Here is a 15,482-nt window from a genome sequence, read left to right as displayed (position 1 = left end):
GAGCCAACCGGCCAGGGCAGGACTGTACTTTTTAACCTGTATCAGCTGGCAGGAAGTTGTGCCAGCCACTGCCTGCAGAGCAAGAGGCCCTAAAAACTATCAAGTCCCTCCTCCAGGTCCACTTAAATTGCAGCGCTGGAAAAGAAGGCTTAGTCAACCAGAGCCACCAGCATAAGCTGGCCGGGCAGTGAGCAGACTGCGGGTTAGGCTCCTTTCTGCATTCTGCAGGTCTGCTCTCCAGAGGCTGTCGCAAGCTTCCTGTGCACCCTTCCCCCCAACCCTTTCTCTGTTCTCTTCCATGAAAATGTGCTTTGTTAGCCTGTATGGTTAGTGGAGGTGCCACACCCGGACAGGTCTGGACGTAGGGAAGCCGGCTCTTGTGCACTTTTCACACACTATTGGTCTCAGGAAGCAGGGATTATACAGAAACTCTGGCTACAGCCCACGCAGAATGCCATTGCTGACAGTCTCCAACCCCAGCCCCTCCTTCCGCGAATGCGGTCGCCCACACCTGAAGCACCAAGTGGAATCACTCGCACACTGCCCACACTCACCAACCCAGAGACCGGAAGTAAACAAAGCCCAAAATTGCTCTGGTATCAATCTGCACAGACAGCTATCTCAGTCACCTCTGCCGGGGTTTGCTGCTGGCATTAGCTCTGCATTGGCGATATCTAGCTGAGCCATGGGCACACTCTCTCCTTGGCTTGAATGTCTCTGCCCTAGCCAGCTTCTTCTCTCTTCTCTAGCCTTCCTTTCCTCTCAGTTTCAAGTGAAAGTAGCCCTTCCTTAGATCAGTCAGGGAAGCGGAATACTCCATTCTCTGTCTTATTTCCTTCAGAGTGGATTAAATATTCAGCCACCTTTTCACCCAATTGTATCTTTGTTCGGTGTATGTGTATTTCAGATGCTCTTGAGATTGTTTTTCTGTCTCTAGTTGTAGAATTTGTTGAAATTTCAGGGAGAGGTATCAGGAGCACCACTCACGGTGCAATTTCTCTAATGTCACTCCAGATTTAAACTCTTATTTTGTATTGATCCTTGAGCCTTACAGGGGAAAAAAAAACCTCGAAAGGAATGTTGAAGAAAACTGCTAAATTTAAGTATATGTTATAAAAGATATCTTTAAAATTACTATGTAGTAATCTACATTATTATTGGCCTTAAGACACTTATACTTTTCCTAAATGAAAGCTGTATTCATTTCAAGAATTAAAATAATCTTTGAACCATTACACTCAAGTTTTCCTTCTCTTGGCACTGAGTGTCTCTAGGACAATGGGGTTCATTTCTCCAAATGGCCTCCACCTCCCTTAGCTCCCATTACTGAGATGGCTGCCCTATATGATGTGTGGATAAGGCTGTGCCTCACACAAACCTACAGAAGATGGTAAGAACATGTTCATGCTGACTTTTCTCTACTTCCCCATGACCTTTGTTCATCCGGAGACTGTTTGCTAGATTGGCATCTGTGGAGGAGGTCTGAAACTGTCTCTCAATTTGGTAATGGTTCAGATTTATCCTGCCTCCTTTGGCTGTTAAGTCCCCACCTTTGCTTTCCCCTACCTCCCACAGTGGTCTACTTACCTCACCCTATGGCAATGAGACCCATGGTACACTCACTAGCTTTGAACTCTATGTTCACCACCTCAGGAGTGACCTTCACCTCAACTTTACCTGACCCCAGTGTATCTATAGGTTGAGCTCTATTACACTATAGGCAGATACCTTGGAAGCCAGAGGGCAGCTGTCTTTTTGAAATTCCAAATGGTAGGGTGGACACACCAGAGGCCTCCTTTACATTCAATTGTATTCACTTGTGAAGACCACTGCATTTTCCTGAACTAAAGCCAAAAGAGGAGAAAAAGAGGCCTGAATGAATTTACAATTCTTCCTCTATCTCTCCCTTACTTTCACCTCCATTACTCTCAAGCTCTCTAGAGGTTTCCTTTTGTGGTAGTTGCCTTTTATTTTGTTTTCATTAGCCATGTATCTGTTATTATTTCTATTCATAAAATACATAAAGTAGGGTTCTAGTATCACAAGGAGAAGATAATTTTCTCTAGACAGTAGAAGGGTTTTAGGAGATCATTTTTGGGCCTCAGCTCCTGGTACATTAGTGGAAGTTTGTGAGTAAAATCAGGTCATAAAGCTGTTTCAAATCTTTTTTACTCAATGGTGAATATGGGGGTGAGTTCCCTGAAAATACTATTTAGTATATTGGAAATTGAATAGTTTCTATTTTATTTTGTAATCTTTCTATATTACAGCACATTTTTAACTCAAAGAGAAACATTTCTTACAATGAGTAGGGCCATGATGGCAAACCTATGACATGCGTAGCCATTTTTGATGACACGTGACTGCATGTGACCACATACCAGAGAATTATGGGGCCACATGCCAAGAAGGACATTTCATCCTCGGCTCCTACATAACCAAGTGCAGTAGTGAAGGATAAAACATTTGCTGTAGTGTAGACACCCTGTGCCAGAGGTCTGTAAGCCAAAATAACAGAACTTTAACACAGAGCATCTAGTTCTGAGACTTCTGGTTAGGCCGTTAGGGGAACCTTGACTTCACTTCTGGCCGTCGTAGCAGGGAGCAGTGGAATGCCAAGGGGGACGCATCTCTGGAGGCCCTGTGATTACCATTACCAGCAACCACATAACCACAGCAACCACCATCCCATATACTGTTCTGGGGTGTCGTGGATTTCTAATTGATCATCACAAGTGAGGGGGAGGCTGGGAGAGGTGAGTGCCTGTGCTATGGGTGCCTTTCCCGCCATTAGAAATAGCAGCAACCATCTTAATTTACATAAGATGCAACTTGTAGAATTTCAAGACAGCATCTGGGCTCAGGTGTTTGTTGATTTGAGGTCAAAGCTTGAGAATGTGGAAAGGTGCCCCTTGGAGAATCAAGAGTAGTGTCACTATAAACAGGAAATTTGGAGTGCCTGGAACAGATTACCAGACACTTTTAGCACCCTGAAAAATATAGCAATGGCTTTAGTCACAATATTTCCCCCTGTGTATTTTTGTGAGACCTTATTCTTAGCATTAAATAATATCAAAGCCAACAAAAGAAACAGATTGACAGATTATGTTAGTAGCACTTGCTTGGGCTTGAAGTGTATAAAATACCAACCTTCAATTGAAGATTTAGCCAATGAAATTCAGCAACAAAAGAGTCACTAATAGGCAGGTTAGTTAAAGAATTCCTCCTCCCCCTCACTTATCTTAGTTCATGGCACCCCACAGAAGTTAAATAATATCAAGAACAACAAAAGAAACCGACTGACAGATGAACAAAGAAGTCACTAAGCAGGTAAGTTAAAAAATTAGTTTTTGGTTTAGTAAATACAGTTATATATTACAATCATACATTTTTGTTATCTAAACTATAAATATTGTGAAATTATGTTTTTTTTCTTGAAGTGACACACCACCCAAGTTATGCTCATTTTTTTTGGCGAATTTTGATACACCAAGCTCAAAAGATTGCCCATCAATGGAGTAGGGCAAAGGTCATATATTGTGAAGGAGGATGGAAGACTCAGTAAAAAAAAAAAAATGTTGCCTAGCGTGCGGAGGACCCGGGTTCGATTCCCGGCCAGGGCACACGGGGGAAGCACCCATTTGATTCTCCACCCCTCCGCCGCGCTTTCCTCTCTGTCTCTCTCTTCCCCTCCCACAGCCAAGGCTCCATTGGAGCAAAGATGGCCCAGGCGCTGGGGATGGCTCTGTGGCCTCTGCCTCAGGCGCTAGAGTGGCTCTGGTCGCAACATGGCGACGCCCAGGATGGGCAGAGCATCGCCCCCTGGTGGGCAGAGCGTCGCCCCTGGTGGGCATGCCAGGTGGATCCTGGTCCGGCGCATGCGGGAGTCTGTCTGACTGTCTCTCCCTGTTTCCAGCTTCAGAAAAAAGAAAAAAAAAAAAAAGAAAAAAAAATGTTCACAATTTTGCTCCTATGCATTTGCCATATTTTCCTCATAGCATTTACCATATATTATGCTATGGCATTTATGTGTTTACTAGTTTATGTTTTGTCTCTCCCACTGGAATGTAGTCTCCATAAAAAAGTGTTTAAGCCTGTTTTTCACTCCACAGCCAATGTCTACAACTGTGCCTGGCAAAAAACGGGTAACTCAGTTATAGTTTTAGAATCAGTAAATGAATTAACAATGGTAAATACTCATAGCAACTTTAAAACAAATTACAAAGAAATATATTTTACAACATGTGGAAAGGTCTAAGAGACTGACAGCAACTATGAACTCTCAAGATGAATTCTTAATGTGTTTGTGCATTAGTTCAGTGCATCTATCAAACCCATGTCTTAATTTACCTCATTCATTCATTCATTTATTTTCATCACTCCCATTGCTAAAATCTCCCCTGCAGAATGCCTACGTACACTTATAAGTTCATTATGAACAACAGTTTTGTATTTGTGTTTTAGTCCTTTTATCTTCTCACAAAATTGCTGTCTTTTTTACTTTGCATGTATAATTCTTACATTGGTAAGTGTTAAAAACTGACAGTTTGATTTTATTTATGTAGTCTCATTGAGACTAGAAAGCTGGGTAATGCCTGAAGCCCACACTAGACCACATCATGTTATTGACCATTTATTATTTATTTATTTATTCATATTTTGACATATTTAAAAATTTTTTACATTACAGTTGACATACAATGTTATATTAGTTTCAGGTATACAACATAGTGATTAAACATTTATATACTTATGAAGTGCTCACCCCAATAAGTCTAGTACCCATCTGACACCATATATAGATATTTCAATTTTATTGACTATTTTCTTATATTGTACTTTATATCCTTCTGATTAATTTTATAACTGGCAATTTGTACTTCTTAATCTCATTCACTTTTTTTACTACCACTTTCATGACTTCCATCAATTTGTTCTTGTTATCTATAAGTTTGTATTTGTTTTATTCTTTAGTTTTTTTTTTATTTCCATGTATATGTGGAATCATGTGGTATTGTCTTTCTCTGACTGACTTAGTTCATTTGGCATAATACCCTCTAGGTCCATCCATGTGTGGCCAATGGTAAGATTTTCACTCTTTTTCATGGGTAATATTTCATTGCATATATATACCATCTTTCTTTATCTAGTCATCTATTGATGGACATGTAAGTTGCTCACATATATAGGCTATTGCTGATAAAGCTTAAATGAATATAGGCATAAATATATCTTTTGAATTAGTGTTTTGAATTTCTCTGACTAAATACTCAGAGTGGAACTGCTGGGTCATATGGTAGTTCTATTTGTAATTTTTTGAGGAATCTTCACACTGTTTTTCATAGTGGCTGTACCCATATACTAGCTCAACAGAGCACAAGAGTTCCCTTTTCTCCACATTCTTGAAAAATTTGTTGTTTATCGATTTGTTGATAGTCATTCCAAAAATGTGAGGTGATATCTCATTGTGGTATTGATTAGCATTTCCCAGATGCTTACTGATGTTGACCATCTTTCCTAACTCTAATGACCATCTGTAAGTCATCTGTAGTGTCAGTTCAGATCATTTCTCCACTTTTTCATTGGATTGTTTGTTTTTGATGTTAGATTAAAGCTGGGGTCCCCAAACTACGGCCCACGGGCCCATGCACCCCCCCAGGCCATTTATCCGGCCCCTGCCGCACTTTCAGAAGGGGCACCTCTTTCATTGGTGATCAGTGAGAGGAGCATAGTTCCCATTGAAATACAGGTCAGTTTGTTGATATAAATTTACTTGTTCTTTATTTTAAATATTGTATGTGTTCCCATTTTGATTTTTTACTTTAAAATAAGATATGTGCAGTGTGCATAGGGATTTGTTCATAGTTGTTTTTTTTTTATAGTCCGGCCCTCCAACGGTCTGAGGGACGGTGAACTGGCCCCGTGTAAAAAGTTTGGGGACCCCTGTGTTAAAGCACCAGTTTCATATATATTATTAACCTCTTGTTAGATGTATCATTGGCAAGTATCTTCTCCCATTTAGTAGGTTGTCTTTCCACTTTGTTGATAGTTTCCATTGCTATCCAAAAACTTTTTAGCTTTATGTAGTCTCCCCATTTGTTTATTTTTTCTTTTGTTTTCCTGCCTGAGGAAACATATGCAAAAACTATCATTAAGAGTGATGTCATAGAGTTTACTGCTTGTGTTTTCTTCTAGAAGTTTTGTGCTTTCAGATCTTACATTTAAGTCTTTAATCAATTTTTAGTTTATTTTTGTATATCCTATAAGAAGGTGGTCTAGTTTTATTTTTTTCTAATTTTTCTCAACAGTATTTATTGGAGAGACTGCATTTAACCCATTACATATTCCTGCTTGCTTTGTCATAGATTAATTGATCATATAAACAATTATATTCTGTAGAATTACTAAAAGAGACTTTTAAACACAGGTCAGAAGTGAGGTTTTATTATTTATTTATTTTTTGCTTTTTGTTTTCTACTCATAATACAGAAAACATTCTTTAAACAATACCAGATTGAAATAATCTGAAAAAGACATTAAATCAGTGGTTCTCAAACTTTTTGAAGTCGGAGCACGTTTAAAATCCTACAAGTAGTTGTAGGTGCACTATATACAAATTTCTGAGAAATATGTTATAATAATTAAGTCAAATATTAAAGAAAATAATATAAAGTCCAAGCATGTTTTTATGGTAATTAAACAAAATAAATGCGACAAACTTAAATTTATTCTGGCATTAAAAAACGTTTTTATGTTTCATTTTTTGTTATGCTTTTTAGAATTCATAAAAAAGAGGAGGTAAAAATTTTAAAAAATGACAAAGAAGTTATCTTTTTATAAATATAGATACATTCTTAGTAAGATTTAGTAAATTCGGCAGGTCCTGGTGCAAATGTGTTAAGTTTTTTTATTCTTGTATTTACGAGAAACATGATCCTGATGTGTCCTAGTGATTTCTTTAATGTTTGGGCATATATTTGAAAGGCAAACTCTCATTTCCTCATCAATACATTAAAGAATTTTTCCCTTTTTACTCTTAATTGTGTTGGTAGAAAATTTGAATTCATATATATAGGATGTTGAAAATTATAGTAAAATGTTCAAAGCTTTTTAGATATTGCCACATATTCTTCTTTTATAGAAATCCAAAAGGCTTCAAGAGACAATTCCTTATGTTTAATTATCAATCCAAAACCCCCACCATACATATCATCTTAACTTTACACCAAACAAAGGATAAAAGAAACTTGCCTCCAGTCTTTCCGGGGAACATGGGGGGTATTGTAAACAACTCAGCTCCACAGCTTAATAGCCTTTTACAACCTAATCAGGCTAGTGAGGTGGGTTAGGCAGACTATCAGCTTACAGCCAATTCCCCACACCTCTGTCCCCCAAAAATCTAAACTCCAAAAACCCTATCAATATTTTGGTCCCCAACAGGCACATATTTCTCTGGAATCCCATTGGGCACACCTGGAAATCTTCTAGGGTGCACCAGTGCACCCTGGCATACACTTTGAGAGCCACTGCCCTAAGTACTAAAGTGAATATCTTAATGCCCATTTTTCATTCAAAGTAAAAATAACATTAACACAAAACAGTGTTATGGAGCTGACCACATTTCCAATTTTTTATGAAGACTCCAATGCTATTTTTGAAATATCAACTATCAAATTTATTTTAAATTAAATAGTTTCTGTTCCTGCTCCACAGTTCCTTACATTTTTCATCTACCTATTAGTACAGCAAAAAGTGAATTTACTAATTTTTAGAAATAGTATTGCTACAATCTGAGGAGGACAAGAGGTCTGCATGCACATTTAAGGACAAGATAGTTTGAAATTCAGGATGTATAGTGAACATGACTTATGTGTTGGCAATGCACAGGGATGTTACTTATTTAAGTAGAGCAAAACTAAAATACTGTATGAAAAGCACTTTTCAAGCATGGCTAACATAGATTTAGAAGAAAACCTATAATCCTTTTTTTTTTTCAAATATGCAATAACTAACTTATAGATTTCAACTCAAATTATATGTTTATAACCAGAATTCATTAGAATTTAACATTTCTCTTCTGCAAAAAAGACATACATTTTAAACACCAAAACTTCCAAATATTGTTTGTTTTTTTACTAAGATTGTGGAGATAAAAGACTTACTTATGTTCTGATTTATTTAATCAAAGAAAATGATAATTATCAACAGTGATATATAAAGATACAGCAGTATTGAATGAAGTGCCAAAGTGTACCCTTTTAATTTGTTTTCAATAAAAACCTCATGAGGGTTCATAGTATGGACAAAAAAATATACAGAATCTAAAAAATGATCCTAAACATGATATAATTTTGTAAATTAAATCAATGCTTTGTAGAAGTTGAAAGTGTAGTTTTCAGGTTATTTTAATAAGATTAAACATACATAATTTCAGATATAATCATATCTTAAAAAGGCCATGTGCTCAATAAACATATGAAATTTTATAAGCCTGTATTCTTCATCTTTAGGAATTTGTAACAGTTTACCAATGTAATTTACATACATTTATGGCTTTTTAAATATGTTTTGGTGTTTTCCAAATACAATTCTGGCTTAAATATTAAATAATTAGCTATATTATAAATCAGATAAGTAAATTTTTAAATTCATCTTTTTTTTGTTTTTGTTTTATTTAGAAGTTTTAGACACAGAAAAATTGAGTGGAAGGTTTGGGATTTTCACATCTTTAAATATTCTAAAAATAAAATCTGTAGAAATCCTATTTTTACTTTTACTTAATCCTTTTTTTTCTTCTTTTCTACTATATATGATAATAGACAAATGTAACCCAGTGTCTTTTTTTAAATTATCTGGTAGAAAATATGCACTTTGGTGAATTAAATTGAATTTTAGCTCCACAAAATTCTTAGGAAATAGTTGTCTGGGTTAAAGGATGCTACATAGAGGATAATGACAATAGCATATGTATTTGGTTGTGCTACAATAAGCAGGAAAATATTATAATAATCAATAGAAATTTCAAAACTGGAAGCATCATTGTAATTTTAACTTTTTAAGTAATTATTTGAATTCAGTTCTTGATTATTTGTGTCACAATATATGCACTTGACATATGGTTATCTTAAATACAAATAGTCTGTATGTAAAGAGCAATAGTCACATGCCTATTTTAGATATTACCCAATAGCTACATCGACTTGAGGATAGGCTGAGCATAAATTATCAAAAATTATTTTGATAGTCTGAGCATAAACTTACTTTGTCTATTCATATATCAGTAAGTACTTGACAAAATAAATTCAAAGAGAGAAAGCTTATTATCCTTCTCCTTAGAGGAGAGGGAGAATGGGTAGAAAATGGATCTGACTATTAAAAATAATAAACAGATCATACAACAAAAACTTTAATGTTAAATATTGATTCATTAAGTTAAGGTCATTCATCAGAAATTTATTCAGAGACTTTCTCAAATCAAAAGCATGAAGAAAAATGAGCATATAAAACAGTGCCAATTTTAATCTAGTTAGTTATGCTAATGATACAGTCATCAGCCAGCAAACAGAAAAAAACAACTTTTCTGGTAAAATTGTTCCTGCCATCAGGTTTTCTGATTTACTTCCAATAAAAGTACTTGTCATTAAATTTAATTAATTTTAAGCTATTTATTATATGCAAGAAGAAAATCCAATGTCAATGCTATGCAGTCAAACATAATTAAAAGTGTTTTTAAAACAAAATTTATTTCAATAATTTCATTGAAATAAAACATAATGACTATATATTCAGTAAGAAACAGCTTTCAAACACAATACATTTCCCTTTTACTTTAAAGTAGTAAAGTAAAATTTGTGGTGGAGATAAGGTTAGATGGTTCCTGTTTGTTTTTATTATAAAATTAAATTAGTGCTTAATATACTGAACAAAATGTTTAAATACTACTTGACAAACTAAGCTTGATCTTAAGGTGAGGTATAAAGCATTCATTTGTTTTCTTATAGTATCTATATAAATAAAAATGTATATGTTTTTCAAAATCTTAAATCTCTGAGCGTCGGCCTGGAGTGCAGAAGTCCCGGGTTTGATTCCCGGCCAGGGCACACAGGAGAAGCGCCCATCTGCTTCTCCACCCCTCCCCCTCTCCTTCCTCTCTGTCTCTCTCTTCCCCTCCCACAGCTGAGGCTCCATTGGAGCAGGGATGGCCCGGCGCTGGGGATGGCTCCTTGGCCTCTGCCCCGGGCGCTTGAGTGGCTCTGGTCGCAACGAGGCGACGCCCCGGAGGGGCAGAGCATCGCCCCCTGGTGGGCAGAGTGTCGCCCCCTGGTGGGCGTGCCGGGTGGATCCCGGTCACCCGCATGCGGGAGTCTGTCTGACTGTCTCTCCCCATTTCCAGCTTCAGTTAGAATAAAAGAGAAAAAAGAAAAAAAAACTTAAATCTCTGAAAGTTCTTTACTGATTGCTTTGAAATTTTGAAACAACGTTGCATTCAAATATGCACTCTTTTTTATATACTACTATTATATAGATATAGATGTCAGACCTTTGACAGGTAAAACATGCTTTTTAAAAAAAAAACAGCACCATCTGTTGGACGTAAAATCAACACATGCTATACTAAATATTTTATGATTTCATTTCCGATTTATGATCCATTTACGTGCAGCCAGACTTGAAGATGCATGGTTGCAAGCACTGCAATCACATTCTGCAGCTTCAGATCTGCTTTGTTATGAACAGAATGAGGACAACAGGATGAGAGTGGCTGAAAGATGTCAACGAGAAACAACAAATTAGTGTCAAACATGACTCGGTGCTCAGCAATCATGCGATTACAATCGCCTTGCATTCCGGTACAACTCAGCTGATGATTAGAGTTTGAGCCAGCATGTTCTCATTGGCACTATGACTGAAGTGTGTCCTTATTGCAAGGCTCTGAAATTTAATGGAGAAACAAAAGGAATGTGTTGCACCACTGGAAAAATTAAACTGCCTCAACTTGGAGAACTGCTAGAGCCATTAAGAACTTTGCTTGCCAGATATACCATCGAATCAAAGCATTTCCTATCTAATATCAGGAACTAGAACTCTTGCTTCCAAATGATGTCATTCGGTGCAGAAATCATAACAGCTCAATTCATGCTAACTTTCAAAGTGAAAGGACAAATTTATCATAAAGCCAGCTCCCTGCTTCTGGTCCCAGCTGGTCAACATAAATTCCCATGAATGTATTTTATTGGTGATGGCAATGATGAGTTGAGTGCATGCTGTGAAATTTCTACCGGCATAAAAAGTTCCTTTGTTTCCCAACTGCAAGAGCTTCTTCACCAAAAAACAATTTAATGCATTTGTTCAAAACAGCAATTGACATGATGCCATCTGATACACACAAGATTGTTATTCATGCTGACGAAATGGCTGCTGGAGAACATGTGCGAAGATTCAATGCTCCAACTATAGATGAAGTTGACATTGTTATAGTTGGAGATCAATTCCAACCTAGAGATATTTACTGTTCTTCATCAGAGAAACAATCAATTGACAAAACTTGCAGAAACTCGTCAATGCTACAATGCCCTGCAATATCCAATCATTTTTTGGGATGGTGCCAATGGATATCACTTTAATATTAAGATGATAAATCCAGTCAGTGGTGAAAAAACAAGTATGAAATGCAGCTCAATGAACTATTACACTAGGGAACAATTTTATTTTTTATTTTCTGTTGCATGAGGTTTTAGAACTGTTTCTATATATTTCTACATTGCTAATTTCAAATCTGAAACCCATTTTTTGGTGCATGCTCTAGTTTTTATGCAATTTTAATTTTTTTGTTATAGTTAATGGCATGCATTGGTTTTTAAATTGGAGTTAAAGGACAACGACTCTTGGATTGAACATAACCACAAGGCAATTAATGTTTTACAAACATCACTTTTACATAATTGTAGTTGTTTTTAAATGTAAAAAAATATTATCTAATAAAAGCACCCTCTTATTTTGTTTTAAGATAGAATCATGACTTGTTGGAGTAGGTGTAAATGTAAGAATAGTCCTGACACCTTCTGCTATATATGTGGCTGTTATACACTTCAAAGTCAAAGGCACAATATTTCATCATTTGCGACATGTGCATATATTGCCTATTGTCAGTGGTTCCAATTGGTTATTCAACTAATCCGTGAGAAGATTATAATGACATAAAAATTGTCCTTGACTTTCTGAAGTATGAGGAGCATAACTGGATCATTTGTGTGGATCGTAAAATGGTAAATTTCTTGCTAGGGCAATGGACAGGTTTCACAAAGTATCCTTGCTTTCTTTGTTTGTGGGACAGCTGAGCTCGGGAGAAACATTGGACACAGAAGGAGTGGCTGAAACATGAAGTTCTAAAAGTAGGGGTGCAAAATATTGTAAATGAACCTGTAGTTAATCAAGACAGGATCATTTTCTCCACTTCACATCAAATTTGGCTTAATGAAGCAGTTTGTTCAGGCTTTAAAAAGAGAAAGTGAATGCTTTCAACATATTATTTCTGGTTTTCGTGCCTTGTCTTTTGAGAAGATAAAAGCAGGTGTATTGGATGGACCTCAAATTCAAACCCTCATACATGATGAAGAATTTGCCAGGAAGATGAATAAGGAGGAGAAAGCAGCATGGCAGTCTTTTGTGGCAGTTACAAAGAACTTCCTTGGCAACAAAAAAGCAGAAAACTATGAACTTCTGGTTCAAAGGATGCTGTTGGCTTTCCATGACATTAGATGTAACATGAGCATTAAACTTCACTTCCTGAAAAGTCACCTTGATAAGATTCCTAAGAATCTTGGAGCTGTTTGTGATAAGCAGACTACTGCTGGAGCATCAAACAAGATTGTCCTCAACAAGTACACAAACATGAAAGCTACAAACACAAATTTTTGCCTGAATAGAATTTAAATATGTTTTGCGCAAATTTTATAATTAAAATAAATGTTTTAATATGTTCTATTTTGAAATTGTAGACAAATTCTGATGTAATAATCATATCTTTTAGTGTATTAGTATATTCACTGCATTATATTTTCACAAAAAAAGATGCCCAAGAAGACATTCTACTTCATTATGTTAAACAAAATGTTAAAAATTTTACAATAAGATGAAAACTTAAATCTTGTATTGCAAAAAAACTGTAGCTTACAGAGAAAAACTAATGTCAGATTTGAGATCAGCACACTTGTACTAGGTAAGAACAAGTGTTTTTGTGGATGCAACAAAAATTTTCTTCCTCAGTGTTATTTATACCAATTAATGATTAGAGAGAATGAAGACAATCACATTTTGAAATGCCGTCAATTGTTTCACCAATACATCATAGATATGTATGCAAAAATTGAAACAGAATGTTTGATATTCATCTGTTTGAATCAGACCAAGCTTTGCTCTGAAGAATATGTTCATTTGTGAGATGCACTTGTAAATGATGGTAATACAGCTAATGGTGGAAGACTAATGATTTTCCCATCTTCATATACAGACAGTCCATGTCATATGCATGAGTATGCTTAAGATGCAATTGTGTATGTTTGTCACTATGGGCATCGAGACCTATTCATTACCTTCACATGCAATTCAGCTTGGGATGATATACGGCAACTCTTACTTCCTAGCCAATCACTGATGGATAGGCATGACATCACAGCATATGTTTTATGTGTTTTCAGACAGAAGCTGAAATTGCTGATGGATTTCATGGTAAAACATGAAGTGTTTGGGTCTGTGCACTGTAAAAAATTAATGAGCAACATCATAGAAGCAACAATTTTGACAGGACGTTTCAAAGGTGAATATGTCCTCATTCCTCGTATTCCTATGATTTCAACAAATATGCCATTTCAATTTAAGAGATTGCAATTCCTGATTTGATTGGTGTTTACAATCATCATCAACAAAGCTCAGGGCCAATCTTTAGAATTGTGTGCTTTAGATCTACACACAGATTGCTTCTCATATGGACAATTATATGTTGCATGTTCTACACTCAGCAAACCAGATAATCTCTATATCTGCACAGACAATGGAATAACAAAAAATATTGTATACCCACAAGCATTGTGAAATTAAACATATTAGAAATGTGTGCTTTCTCTTTTCTTTCTTTTCCATTTAACCAGACTGAGCCACAACAACGCGTTGCCGGGTACAGCTAGTAATAAATAAAAGACAAAATCATTTAGGACTTAGACAAGAGCTTACTATGATTTAGTAGAGCCTTAAATGACTAGTATGGACTTCACTTTCCTTAACATATAAAGATCCTGGAAGTCGTAGAAGAAATGATAGATGCAATAATGGCTAAGGAAATTTCAAAATAAAATGCACACAAAATCACAGATCCTGGAAGCTGAGAAAATTTCAAGCAAGATAAATACCAAAAATTTATACCTAATGTATTATATTTACACTGTAGAAAAGCAAAAGCAAAGAGAAATTCTTGATATCAATCAGTGGAAACAATCCTTACATATAGAAGAACAAGAATTACAGTGGTTATCTTGTCTGGCACAATGCCAGCAATCAAGGTGAAGTGAAATGTGTTTAAAATATTTAACAATTAAAACCTCAACCTGAAATTTCCTGTCCAGTTATAGCTCCTTCTAAATTAAAATATATTTTTTTCCTCAAACAAAAACAGAAAAGTCATTACCAGCAGATCTTTCCTTTTAATCAAAGTTTTTAATTTTTTTTTCATGATTTTTTTTCTTCATTCTTTCTTTATTGCTCAAACCCTTTATCCTCCCCACCTAGATTCTTACCCCCATCATCCCTAACAGCTATCAGCCTGCTATTTATGGGTGTTTTTATTTTGTTTGAAAGTTTATTCTGTTCATTAAATTCCACAGATTTTTTTAATCCACTCACCTATTGATAGGCACCTTCCAAATCTTGGCTGTTGTAAATAACACTGCACTGACACAGGGGTGCATATATTTTTTTGAATTAGTGTTTTGGTTTTTTTCAGATAAATTCCCAGAAGTGGAATCACTGGGGGGACTTGAGTTGAGTTTTGTCAAAATGTAGCTTAGCCATTTGGAGTGAAGGACTGACTGGTACTTCTAAGAAGATGCAATCTCAAATCTCAGAAAAGGACAAGCCACTGATTGGAAGAAGATATTTGATAAACACATGGGAGAAACCACTTACATCCAAAATATATTAAGAATTCTTAAAACTCAAAAATAAGAAAATAAACAACTCAATTATAAATGCACAAAAGATCTGAGCAGACACCTCACCAGGGATGATACACAGATAGCAATTAGGCATATGAACAGATGCTGCACATCATCCGTCATTAGGGAATCTCAAGTTAAAACAGCAGTGAATGCCAACACACATTATTAGGATGGTTAAAATCCAGAAATAAATAGGCAATAACAAATGCAACAAGAACTCTCATTTTTGCTGATGGAAATGCACAATGGCAGTGATAACTTTGGAAGGCGATT

General features: G+C 35.9%; 1 pseudogene; it reads right to left on the bottom strand.

The window, feature by feature from the left end:
- LOC136306664 (beta-arrestin-2-like) overlaps positions 1-10,846 on the bottom strand; it is a 155,288-nt pseudogene extending 144,442 nt beyond the window's left edge.
- Positions 10,847-15,482: the final 4,636 nt, after the last annotated feature.

The sequence above is a fragment of the Saccopteryx bilineata genome, chromosome 5 (assembly GCF_036850765.1).
Source record: "Saccopteryx bilineata isolate mSacBil1 chromosome 5, mSacBil1_pri_phased_curated, whole genome shotgun sequence".
Taxonomy (NCBI): domain Eukaryota; kingdom Metazoa; phylum Chordata; class Mammalia; order Chiroptera; family Emballonuridae; genus Saccopteryx; species Saccopteryx bilineata.
This window is presented reverse-complemented; position numbering and strand designations above follow the sequence as displayed.